Source organism: Sinohyriopsis cumingii, chromosome 16, assembly GCF_028554795.1.
Source record: "Sinohyriopsis cumingii isolate HCF-2022 chromosome 16, ASM2855479v2, whole genome shotgun sequence".
In the NCBI taxonomy this organism is placed as follows: domain Eukaryota; kingdom Metazoa; phylum Mollusca; class Bivalvia; order Unionida; family Unionidae; genus Sinohyriopsis; species Sinohyriopsis cumingii.
The window spans coordinates 17,812,059-17,825,855 of NC_142976.1; positions in this window are offsets into that span (position 1 = coordinate 17,812,059).

Below are 13,797 nucleotides of genomic sequence, written 5' to 3' on the forward strand. Positions count from 1 at the left end.
TCTATGTAAATTTAACATGGAGAAAACCCCTGGGACGATATAGGGTCTAGGGGAATTAGCATTACAGACCTTCTTGGGACTGTATAGGGTCTATGTACATTTAACATTAACACCCCCTGGGTCTGTATAGGGTCTATGTAAATTTAACATGGACAAAAACCCCTGGGACTGTATAGGGTCTATGTAAAATTGAAACAGGGAGGGTCTCTATGTTTTGTTTAAAAAAAAAACAAAAAAAACAACCAAAAAAAAAATGGGGTAGGCAATTGAAAGTCTATCTCTTTTCGAGAGATGTGGGTGGCCCTGAAAAGGGCCTTTGGGTTTCTTCTTCTTCTTCTTCTTCTTTTATTTCCTCCACTTCTTCATCCATCCCCTTATCTTTTCTAATAATCCTTTCTTCTTCTTTATATCTGACTCCGGTAACCAGTCAGGATGGCCCAGCTCTCTAAACTTCGTCTGTATCTTCATCCAATTGTTGTTAAGCCTCTCAAACTCTTCCTTTTCTTTTTGTTTTCCTCATCTTTTCTTTCTTTCCTCCATCTCTCTTTAATCTTCTCTACTTCTTCCTCCATTACTTTTCTCATTAGATCTTCCCCTTTCTTCATTTTCTCCAACCTCCATTTTACATTCCTCCAGTGCTTCCTTCAAACTTCCCACTCTGAAGTAAGGTGGGTTAATGAAGCCTCTTGACTTATAGACTTCTTCTTCTATCATCCCTGCTATGATATCTCTTGCTGTCTTTATGCCTTGAACTTGACTGGTTACCAAGTCTTTCATATCTCCATGCCTCCATTCCTCTTCTATTCTTCCTACAACATATTCTACATCCATTATCCAAAAACAGATGTCTCTCAATAGATTAAATAAAACTGATACTTGAGTCATTTTGTCTCAGTTATTCCTTAGAATGGTTCCAACATCAAACTTTGTGGGTTCTTATAGTTAAAGCGCGGACGTGAAGGAAAACATCCCCCTAAGACATAAAATTGATATTACCTAGATCATAACCTAACAACGCGCGGACGTGAAGGAAAACATCCCCTACTTTTCTCATTTCATATGATCTACTATCCACATACGTGAAGCATCAATAAACAAACCCCTAGTCTACTATTTACACACGCAAAGCATTAAAATTAAACCCAAATCTACTATCCACACTAACCTACATCAGCGCTTACAAACAAACACACAAACACACACACACACACACATACACACACAAGAAAAAAGTCAGTGTTTATATTCACACTACTCTACATACACACATTGGCAAATCGATTGTTATTTCTTTTCTAAAGGTTTGGGTAGCCCTGAAAAGGGCTGTTTGTTTTTTGAACTCCAGTGACACCTGGTTAATGATGGCACCTTCCAGGCCTGGCACCACACACACATCTTCTTCCCCAGTCTCCTTTTACCTTTTTTCTTGCGAGTGCAGAGGTGGGATAAGTGGCTTCAAAATCCCAATTTTCTGTCTCTGGGATTCTGAAATTTCTTCTCTCCTTTACCTCCTCTTCTTTTTTCTTCTTTCCTCCTCCTCTTTCAGCCTTCCCTCTTCGACAATGGCCTCCGCGGCCAGTTCATTTAGTATGCGCCTGGCATATTCCAGGTGCATCTGGAGTTCTGGAAGCTTTACAATTCTGGTATTCATTGTCTTGTTAACGAATGAACAGGGTAGCTAGACTGCCGAGTGATTTTTAATTTATACTGAAAGCGCGGACGTGATGGAAAACATCCCCCTAAAACAAAATTGATCTTACCTAGATCATAACCAAACAACGCGCGGACCTAAAAGAAACACTCACTCACTTTTTTATACTGCCCATCACTATTCTAAAAAATTTTCATTAATCACTTCAATATACTATTCACATACCCAAAGCAATCCAATCAAACCCCAAATCTACTCTCCCCACACCTCAAACAGCAAAAAACATGATCTTAATCTACTATCCACACAAACGTACGTGAGCGCTTACAAACACACAATCATATACACAAACACATACACTCACACTATAAAAAAGAGTCAGTGTTTATATTCACACTACTCTACATACACACATTGGCAAATCGATTGTTATTTCTTTTCTAGAGTATTGGGTAGCCCTGAAAAGGGCTGTTTTTTTGTTTGCTATGGCAATCTTTTAGTTTCTAAGAATGCGACGTCCTCTGAGGATAGACTTTCTGACGATAGGTCTGCTTCTTCGGAAAGAGAAGAAGAACTCTTTGGTGTCGATACGACAATCGACAAAGCCTGTCAGGTTCAGGTTGCTGCTGCTGCTGCTGCTGATGTTGTTGTTGCTTTTGCTGCTGTCTCTGAAGTCTGTACTTCTCTGTCCATTCTTCTTTCTCCCTGTTCACTTCTTCTCTGAAGAGCTCTTCTATCAGGTCTTCAGTGACTTTTAACATTCTCACATTCTCTGTCTCTTCTGGCTTCGGTATCAAACTGTGTCTGACCCTATGCAAATTCACGTAGGCTTCGTTTAGCTTAGCTAGTTTGGAGCACATCTTCGTAGGAGGATGAGTCGACAATGGATGGTTAGACTGAAGGCTACCCCCGGCTTTAAAGTCAAAGCGCGGACGTGAAGGAAAACATCCCTCTACGGTTTTCGAGCCGCAACGTTCAATGAGTGTCATGAGAGGGATAGTAAGAAGTCAAAGAGCATGAATCAACATTCCTATAGCCAAACAAAAGACAAAGGCATTTTTTTCAAAACACAACATTTTTTTTATTCAAAATCACTTAACACTAACAAACAACTATAACATTTTTAACAATAATCCAACAATATGACATCAAACATTTTTTTCAAATCACAAACATTTTTTTTTCAATTTACACATTATTTTGGACAGGGCTGACAACGTTGTGAATGAAATTGTGATTTCCACTGTTGGAAGTCATTAGGCCATTGATGGACACTACGTTTCCTAGCTTGAGACAAAAGATAAGCATAATGGTCACAAAACCATTGATCTACTTTCACATCGTTTCAAGAAGAAGAACGAGGATCAAAATGAGTCACTAAATGTTCTAAGGAATAGCCCAGGCTGCGATGATGCAGAAAATACACACAATATTGTCCACACACCAAGGAATCTATGCCTTGTAATTTCACATTATTGAATCGGGTGGTCTGAGCATTTCTTCTGATAAAATCAATGATATCGTTTTCCAAAGGGGGCAATCCGTACGAATCGAAATATTCCACACATCCTTCTTGAGGAAAGTAGACGGCTACCCAGTGGGTTCCTGGGAGATGACTGTCGTCCGTGTTGATCACATAAGCTAGATGGTCTTGAGGTTTGCGATGAGGGAGTTCATCTTTAGCACAGACGACAGGATTCCAAGAAGCCGTATACGAACTGTGGTTCAAAAGGTAATAAAGTTCCCAGGTATCCATGTTTTTTCTTCTTCACAGGTAATGATAAGTGATCAATTCGATCCTGAACGTTTGCTTGAAAATGTCTGACAGGTAAAAGGCATTTGGCTCCGACTTCTTATTCTGGTCAAAGAGAGATTCGATGCGACGGCGCTCCAGAGACGTTAATGGAGGAGAAGAATGTTTATCCAAGCCTTTATACCACTCGTTCAACACGAATTCTATCTCGATGACACCCCAAGCTTTGTCCAGATATTCGTCCAATTTTTCTTCTTGGCTCAACATCAGACATTTGTCGTGATGAATTTGACTGAGATGATCGTTGTGACATCCATAGCACTCAAGGAAAATCAGTTCTTTCATTACATCTGTCAGGAATGTAGCAAAACAGGAGACTAAATGGGCTTCTTGTTCTGGCCATCTTGACTTCATCATGATAACTTCTTCGTCTTGGGATTCTTCTTCTTCTTCTTCTTCTTCTTCCATGGTCTCCTCACATTTCATGTCCAAAGTTTCTTCACTAGGTAAAGAGGGATAACAGTCTTCCATAGCTTCTAATAATCTAGAATGACTTCTCTCAAACTGTTGATTTCTATGGTATTATCGAATTCGGCATACAGGAGGGCGTTCACCGTCTCTGTTAGATTTGTAGTAAACTGAATTTCCACACGAATCTGGCCGGATTTTATAGGGTGGAAATGTCCCTCGTCGCTGCCTTGGTCTGGAGTGAAATCGAAAGCCCACAAAGTATAGCCTCCTGCGTAATCTTCGTACGTAATGCCGTGACTGGTGTTGGTTCCTAACTGACCGGTGGCTTCGTACAGGGACAAGTACGATCTCAAGTAATTCTTCTTGTCAAAGTTAGGTTCGAAAGGTCGGGTACACAAGGTCTTGCCATCGCGACTGACTTCGATCTTGGACACTCAAAGTGTTTAAAGTGGAAAGGATTTTTAGCCAAAGCTCCGTTGAAGGCTGCATTCTCGACGATACCAATGATCAAACGTTTGGGTAACTGTCCTTGGAACAGATGATCTTCGATCATGGATCGCAGCCCCGTAGGAATGGTGAAGGTTTTCACTTCCACGCGTCGTATGGGATACTTGGCGGTCGTTCTGCTCAACGTCTGACTGATGTCGTTACCCACTTTAGGTAACACTTCCACGCACGCGTCGTACGTAGAGCCTGGCTTCCTCGATGACAGTTTTGCAAGCACTAGTACCTATCAAATGGAAAGCGGCACTACTACGATCAGTCTCAGGCGGAGATTCACTCCGTTCAGCAAATACTTTTCTTGCAACCACATGTCCAAATGCAAACGATCCATCAGTTCTAAACTATCTCCACTTTTGATTCTGTCTCTTCGTTCTACAAATCCCGCATTGTGTTCTTTGGTTGTATTAATTTCGAATTCTTCAAACTGGCCTGCATCGTCAGCTTCCCATACCACACGGGCATTGAGATGAGTGTTCTTGGCGTCTATTCCGTACGTCAAGAGATTTTCCAGGTACGCTCGATAAGGGTAAGTATCCATGCTGCTACTGACTAGTTTGTTATTCAAGTACAAGTCCACTCCACTGAACAAGGAATGCATGAAATTGTTGACGGGAGCTATTACCTCATCACCATCTAGGGGCGTATTATCCTCATCGACAACTTTGACTTTCAGGTACACGTAACTGCTATTCAGATCGATGTAATCTTCGGGCTGTCCTTTGATTTCAAACTCGATGGGAGCTGAGGCTGTCAAAGAGGAGACGGGGTGAAATTCCACCCACTGGGATTCTTGCATGGTCATCATGGTGGGTGGCATGGCAAACAGATCCAGTTCCGACTTGGAACAAGCGCAAGACTCTCGGTGCATCATTTTTTGTTCTTTCTCAATAATCGAAAACGTCTAAGTCTCGAACGGTTTTTCTTTTCTTTGCCTTTCTAGAAGTGTGAAGTCTGGTGAAAGGGTGTTTTCTTCGTCGTCTCTTTCTACCTTGTCCTTGCTGAATGCCTGACTCGGTAGCGTGCAGGGCATTTATAGGTGTTTCTCGTCGGCCCAAAAGGTCTTTACCCGTTTGCAGCAAGACATTTTTGCCTGTCCTCATGAAGGCTTCTTTAGGGTTTTGTTTGTCGATGATGACATTTTGGAGAAATTCTTTGCCTTGCGTCAGTGCTGCATCTTTCAAGGCGTGCAATCCGCGTGTCACCATCGGTTTCAACACGGGGGCCACCGAACGAAAGGCTGATTTTAACATATCTCCTAAACCGTGTCCTCGCTGTCGAGCAACCCCTCGGTACACTGGATACATGACTTACGAATCGTGAGAGAACCGTTTTCGAAAATGGAGTTTCACCGTGACTTTTCCTTTGGTGAATGGAATATTTTGTCCCAAATCTCCTTTCATAGCAATGTTGACCGTGTCCAAATATGACTTGCTGACCGGCAAATAGTGAGGATGTACAAATTCGCGGTGGACGTGGTAAGTGTTTCCACCTTCCTCGTCAGCGACCGTGGCAGAATCCACTTTGAAAGGAATGACACGCAGTAACGGTACGGAGGTGTGTCCCACCACGTTATACTCCACCACATCGGAGTACACAAACATCAAATTCAGTCCTTGGTTCAGTTCTACCGGGGCATGAAAAAACTTGCTAAAAGAATCGTTGTCGTAAATAACTGCTGATTCGCCTTTTTGTTGTTCTACTTTCTTCCTCAGTTCCATGTCTCCGCCCAACATGTCAAACAATTCAGGACAAAAAAAAAATGGACACGATTTTACTCCCGTCAAATTTCATCAAGAAGCGACGAGCTGATTTGTGGTATTCCATAGTGACACCTTTTTTGACACTTTCCAAAGCTTTCAGAAACACAACATTCAGCCTGGAGGCAATGGTGCTCACCAAATGTTGACCACTAAAATAATAGCCTGGGGAATGAACAAGTGATAGGTGGTGTACTTTTGATTTTTTGTGCCAGGGGTTTTCTTGTCATATTTGCCATTGGTATCCAAGTACTGTTGCATTTGCTCGTCATAAACTTCCACATCAAAAAAGTTTTGATTGGGAAGGACATTGAGGACTTGGGTTGGGTGAATGATTTCCACTAAAGCAACTTCCCAATGGGCTTCGTGATCTAATGAGATGGCCTGAGGTAATTTGGCCGTGTAACAGCACAACGTGTTGTTGGGAAACACCTCCATGGAACTGTCACTAGGTAAGGTAAAATTGGTTTTGGTGACTCATAATTCCAGAGTTCTGTGGCTGTCCGAGGGGTTACTGGACGTCAGAGGCGTGTTTCCGCCCAAAATAGGGTTGTTCTTGTTGGAGTGGTGACTGGCACTGGCACTGGACACAAGGTTCCCGTTGTTCCCGTTCGAGGTGAATTTCAGGGAGGGACTAGGAAGCAGGTAACCGATGCAACTGCTCAATAAAATGGTCCACAATTGTTTGTCTCCTTGTTGCAAACTCAGATTGGCAATGGCTGCCCCGATGACACAATACACCACGAAGATTTGGCAGAAAAAGACGATTTGGGTTTTAGGCACACGTTCTCCGCACCACACCCACAAAGGTTGTTTTTGTAAATCTTGCAGAGAAGAACTGGGTGAAGGAGTGGTCGACGTAGCTGCGTCTGTGTGAAAGGGCATGATGGTCACTTCTTTTTATAGTCGATGACTTGCGAAGCGTCGATCCAAGAATCAAAACTGGGTGGATATCCTTTCCAACGTACTTTCACTTCTTTGACACGTCGTTTGCCCACTTTACGGGTTCTGCGTTCGAGAATGCTTTCGATGTCGTACACGTCGTCTTCTTTTTTGGTGACACGTTGTAACTCGGGCAAATAAAACGTTCCTTTGAGCACTTCTCCGTTCATGTCTTCCAATTTATAGACGGTAGGATGACGGCCATGCACTCGTCCAGTGACACGAAACAATTCGGTCGTCCAGTTAGGTAAGTAACCTTTGTCGAAAGTGCGTTTGGTTTTGCCAATGCGCACCCAATCTCCTACGGTCAACTCTCCACTTTTCTTGGGGACAGCCCTCGTCGGGGACGTACCAAACAGGTGCTCAAACACCAGCACTTCGTTGTCGGGAGTCACTTCTTGCGGGGCACGTCCAATGCTTCGATGGTAAAATTGGTTGTACGCTTGCACCAGGTGCGGTAAGATGTCGATGTACTTCAGAGTGTGGTGATGCGTAAAATATTTCCACATGCGTTCTTTCAAAGTGCGTTGAAAACTTTCCACCATGCTAGCTTTGGTTTCGGGATTCTCGGTGGTAAGAAAATGAATGTAACGTTTCTTTAATTCTTTTTGGAAAGCTTGGTTCAGAAATTCGGTGCCTTTGTCCGTTTGCCATCGAAGAGGGTGACGACCGCTTTGTTTCAACACTCGTTGCAGGGCTCGCACTAATTCGTTGCTGGATTTGGAAGTCAAGGGCACGAACCAGGCAAATTTGGAAAAGACGTCGATGACACAAAACAAATATTTGTAGCCACGATTGTAGCTGGCCAAATGAGAGACATCGGCTAAATCGGCTTGCCATTGATGATCGATGCCTTCCACTCGGGTGCGACTTCTGGAAAACTTGCGTCGAATGGGTTTGTGTAAAGTGTAGGTAGCTTGTTCTTGTAACCATCGTTGCACTTGAGGTAAACGGAGACTTTTCAGTCGAGTTTTGGCAGCACGATATAAGTTTTGAACTCCTGCGTAACCTGCAGGATGGGAGGGATCGTAGTAAATGCTGGCTAAGACTTTTTCCATTTTTTTTGTGTTTGTTTGTGTGTTAATAAGTCACCCACTCTTCGGTGATGCTACTTTGGGTGGGTCGAAAGGGTGGTTTAGAAACGGATTTACGTGTCCGATGGGCTACGGGAGTAGAAGTCGAAGGTAGTGGTGGTGGAGGTGGCAATGGAATGGCTTTGGTCTTCTTTTCTTTTTTCACTTCTGGTTCCCTTCCTTCTTTTTCACTTCTGTCGAAGGAGGAGTGGACATCATCTTTTTAACCCAAGCTTTCATTTCTTCTCGTTGGGGTGTGCGGGACGGGGTCAACAAGGATGCTGCAATCTTACCCGCAATGGGAGCTGCTGACGTTGTTTGAAACACTTCTCGCATCTCTTCTTCCTCAGGTCTTCGTGGGGTAGCATCTCTGGTGACCCCTGGGGATGGTAGTAGTGGTGGTGGTGGTAGTGATGATGGTGCTGGACTTTTCATCAAGGTCTTAAAATCTTTCAGAGTGGGTAGAGCTGTTTCGTCTAAAGCTTTCTGGAGAAAGAGTTGCAGACGTTGCAAGAGTTGACCGTACTTTTGCGATTTTTCTGTTTCGGACAAATCTTGGCGATCCATCAAGGACTGCAATTCGTGTTGTAACTGGGAGATCTCGCTCAAATGGGGATTGGGAGGTAAATGCGGGGTGCGTTGTTCTTGCCAACGATGGTATTCCATCCATCGTTTGTAAGGCACTAAAGCTAGTTTTCGTCCTTCCATGGGGTTGTCAGGGGTCGATTCTGAGATCTTGGGACTTCAGAGGGCCTTTTTATCTTGCTCCCACCAGTCCTCCCAACATGGTTCCCAAGACTCCTTTCAGTAAGGGGCCTAACAAGAGGGGTAAACTGCCTCCACGTTGGACCAACATCTTCTTCTTTTGACGAATGGGAATTTTCTTTTGAACCATTTGGTGAAGAACGTGACGATGTTTGCCTAAGCATTGTTTCTGGTGTTTGGACAAAGGGATCGTGCCTTTCAAGACGTTCAAACAACATTCGCACACGGTATCGATGACCTCTTTGGAGGCTGATTGAATGAGTTTTTTTCGTAGAGGTGGAGAAGCTTTGGACAGGACAGATAACATGTCCCCATGTTTGACTAAACGAGGAGGCAGTCCTTTTCTTTTCTTTCCTTGGGGCTGTTTAGAAGAGGGATGTTTTCTGGAGGGTGACATCTTCAGGAGCACCAAAAAACACTGATACCCCGACATGGTCACAGGCCTTTTTTATACTGGAACGCGTCGCCACTGATTGTCTTTACGTCGTATCAACTTCAGGACAGGCATGACACATCGTGCAGGGGTACGCAACGGACTAAATCGAGCCAGTCCTTGCTTGGACAAATCCAGTAAACTTTGTAACATGCCCGATCTTTCTTGGACTTTGTGGAGTTTGAGTGGCATCGTCGTACGCCTGAGTCAGCCAAGGCGTTCCTAACTGTTTGGCTAAGACTTGCACTTGCGATTTATCTCGAGGGCTTTTAAACAAGACCACGTAATGCGCATTGAGACTGATGGTGCGATGGGCTTTACTTTGTTGAAACAAATTTTGGGTGATGTAAACGACACTGGCATTACGGTGATGCCCTTTGCGCGTGAACCACAGTTTAATTTCTTCTTCGTCTTCTCCTAACATGTCGTCGAAAATGACCAAATGGGTTAGACGGGAGTCAGAGACGATGCCGTCGTCTTCTTTAGGAATGCCTTCCACAAACACGATGGAATCGCCTTGACTTTCTCGCAAGAGGCTGTACGCTGATTGCCACTCTTTGTAACACCACACGATCCGCTGAGGTGGTCGATCGATCAAATGATGTTTATGTTCGATCAAACGTTTGACAAATTCGGTTTTGCCTGAACCGCTAGGTTCAGCAATGGGCACGTTAAAGGGATGGCGAAGATACAAATCCTCCCAACTTACACGATCTAAGTGTTCGTCGATGACTTTGACAGTGGAGGAAGAGGGAGCAGAGACAGCAGAAGTAGCCACAGTGTCAGGAATGTCACTTGTGACACGAAAACAAACAAGACGAGGGTTTATATACTTTTTTCAGAACACGTTTATTGAATGTTTTAAACATGAATACGAAAGACAAAAATACATAAAAGCCAAAGGCTTAAGTACAACGATAAAAGGCACATGAAAATCATTAACGTGGAATAAAAACAAGTGTCTGTACAACATGTTTTTGGTAAAGTTCTTACCAGTTCTATATTGGGTAAGGTCACACAAGTGTCCTCCCGAAAGGGTCTATCAGGCCTGTCCACGACAGTCCTGTCCTGGGTGACGGGTTCTTCTGGCACCGTCACTAACACAGGTTGAAAAGTAACTTTTTTCTTTGGACGTTGAAAGGAAGGATCACAACTCCCGAGCATACTGGGCCACTTCTTGGGTCCAAGCCTAAAAATCCCATTTTTTCCAGGCACGGACATCTGTCCAATCACAAGCTACACACACATCGTCATACACGTCTTGGGTAGCTAAAAGTTGACGAATCTTTTTTTCCTGTAGAGGTCGAGAAGTATCCAGATGAAAACGTAAGGCTTTGAGCAAAAGGAGTCTCTCGTGAACATTTAAAGGCACCACTTTCATGTTGAATGGGGTGGTAAATACTGTTCGTAAAGAGTCCACAAGGAATCGGCTGGTAAACGAAATCCCAGAAAACAAGTCACTAAGACACACACCACTTGTCGACCCAAATTGAATGGATACAATTCTTGTAATAATCGATGGTAATGATCCACGGTTTGAATATGGTCATTGAGTTCCTTCCACGGAATCTGTTCAATTACATACGACATAAGTCGTGGCATGGCAGCCTGTTTTTATAGTCTGTTTGTTTCGGAAACAATACACGTACTTTCTAGCCAGAGATCTTCGTTCTCCAGTGGGGAATCTAAATCTTGCATACTGTAACCTAAACTTCAAAGTTTGTTTAGATGTTTCCTCTTCCGCTAAGTAGATTCCACGTAAAATATGTTGGCAATCCTTTAACTTGTCTTCTTCAATGCGTTGCACTAGGTGAATCTCGAAGTAGCCAAAAGGATCAATACGTGGATCATCGGGGGCCTGGAAGTATTGAACAAGGTCTGACCACTGAAACAATTTCTGACGAATCAGTTCTCTTATACCATTCAGGTACCAGTGGTTAAACATCTGGTCACGTAACGGATGCAGCTGTTACTTACGTTTGACTTGTATTTTAACCAGGTCTCGGTAAATGCGTTCTCTCAACTCCACAGGCAAAGCACGAATGTTCTCTTTTAAAGTATCCATGAACTGGTCATACTAAATCCTCTTTTGTCTGACGGAAGAAATGTACCGTTTGCACAGACATGGTTTTACTTCAGTGTCGAATCTAAATCGTTTCATCACTAATTTGCACATTAAAATTCGTTGAGAAGTTTCCTCTTTCACTAAGTTGACATTGTGTAAAACATGTTGGTAATTCGCTAACTCTTCCTCTGGAATTCGATGCAGTAACTTCACATTGTAGTAGATAGAATCATCAATAGCAAACCAATCCTTTTTAAAACCAGGGGGTTGTTGATCAATGTCTGTCCAATGGAACACTTTCAACTGAATCAGTCCTTGTATAGCATTCAGGTACCAGTGGTTCAAACACCGGTGACGTAACGGATGCAACTGTTCTTTACCTTTGACTTGTATTTTGACCAGCTCTCGGTAAATGCGTTCTCTCAACTCCACAGACAAAGCACGAATGTTCTCTTGTAAAGTATCTATAAACAGATTATGTTAAGTTACTTCAATGTCTCGGTCCCACTAAGGGTAAGTAATGACAATTCGGTGACCATCGAGCATGTTCTACGTAGGCCGAATCTTGCGGTTCCCAGTGATGAAGTGACACACCGCAACTGAAGCACTTGACTTTATCTCCTTCGCCCAAGTAGAACAGTCCGGCTCTGGCTAATTCTTCGGGGGTCGGTCCTCCCAGATACTTAGGCCTATTTCCTTTGAACGATTGAAGACGATTTTCAAAGTCGCAATATTCCGATAACGCACAGGAAACGAATATTCGTCTTTCACAGGTTCGTTTCGACGAGGGTTGGGTGACATGGACAGGAGTTTGCTCAGAGCTGGATGACATCCGTAGAGGGGTAGACGTGAAGGTGAACATCCACCTTTAAAACGAAACCCAGTAAAATGTCCAAGAGGACGAGCGGCATCGCTTTCGCATCCCTCAGGTTTGACACGCACAGCATCACTTTCCATGATAGGGGTAGTGAGAACAAAGTTCCCATGATGCTTTACGGCATCGCTAAGGTCACAACGTACAGCATCGTGCCCATCGCAAGGCTCACAATCGCATTCCACTTCAGAAGCCCCACACTTCAATTGTGCCTTTCTAAACTTGTTTTGTGTTTCTCTGAAAGTATTCATCTTGTTCGCTTGGTCTTGGTAGTCACAATGAACTATCGATCTTGCCTAGGGTTCCTTTTTATATACAGACCAATACCGACGTGTCCATACGGTAAGGTGAAATGATTGGGAAGTCTCACTCGCTTCTGGTACACGATTTGATAGACTTTTTCCAGGGTCGACTGACGATGTGGTGAGTGGGTAAACGTACAATCTTGTTGGGTTGATAGGTGGTCACTTTAAAGTGTTCATCCTCTCCAGATTGCAAGGCTTCTTTCAATACCCCAAAGTTGACCACACGACTGGTACGATAATTCAGAGTCAATCCTTTCACTTTACACGTCGTGTGCACTTCTCCTTGTGGGTCCCGGTATTCGTAGCCGTAATTTTTGGGACCGCCACTGACGAAACTTAGAATCTTGTCGTCGGGATGCTCGTCTGTCCAGGCTCCTAAACGGTCTCCTTCGATGTGAGGGTGCTGTTGACTCGGGTGATGGATGTAAATGCAACTGTCCGTGTCAAAGTACAGGATGCGTTCCCCTAACAGTTCTAAAACTTCGTACAATTTTAAGCGAGCATGAGCTGTCACGTAAGCCACAATGATGACATTTCCAAATTCGTCGGCTTCTACAAAGTCCAGATCTTCTTCGTAACTGACCAAGATCAAATCCGCACGAACGACGTCCACGTGTTTCATGTATTTGGTTTTGTCGTGAATCATCTGGAAGTAGCGGGAAGGTTCTGTCAAATATTCCGTCTTGGGTAAACACGGTCGTTGTGCCATTTTACCCCACAAGCAATTTAACATCACTTTGGCAAACGATCGCCTGCCTTCGTTTTTCTCGATGTGGTCTAAAGGAATACCTTCTTGTTCATAGTATTTCTCTTTGAATGTCTTTTCGTCTTCGGGAGTGTGACACCAGGACGGATAGCCGCTGGCTTCTTGCTTCAGTTTCAAAAAGGCATCCACGTAGTCAGCGAAAATGCCTTTCTGCGTGGGGTCACCCTTGTGGTAATGCTGTGTCTTGGGAAAGTGACAAATTTCGTACACTTCTAACAGTTGGTACCCCATGTCCAGAGCTTTGAACAATTCTACGCTGACCCAGGTTCCCGTCAAAGCCCGTTCTTCCTGGGTGTGCTGACAAGGCTGATCTTGTTGCACGTTTCGGCACAAGTACGGCACAAAGGAAACATCAGTTTGCCTTGGCAATGGTGAGGTAAGACGGGATGGTACAAGTCCGTGGGAGGCAAAACTTTGCACTTGATCAGACCTTTGTAT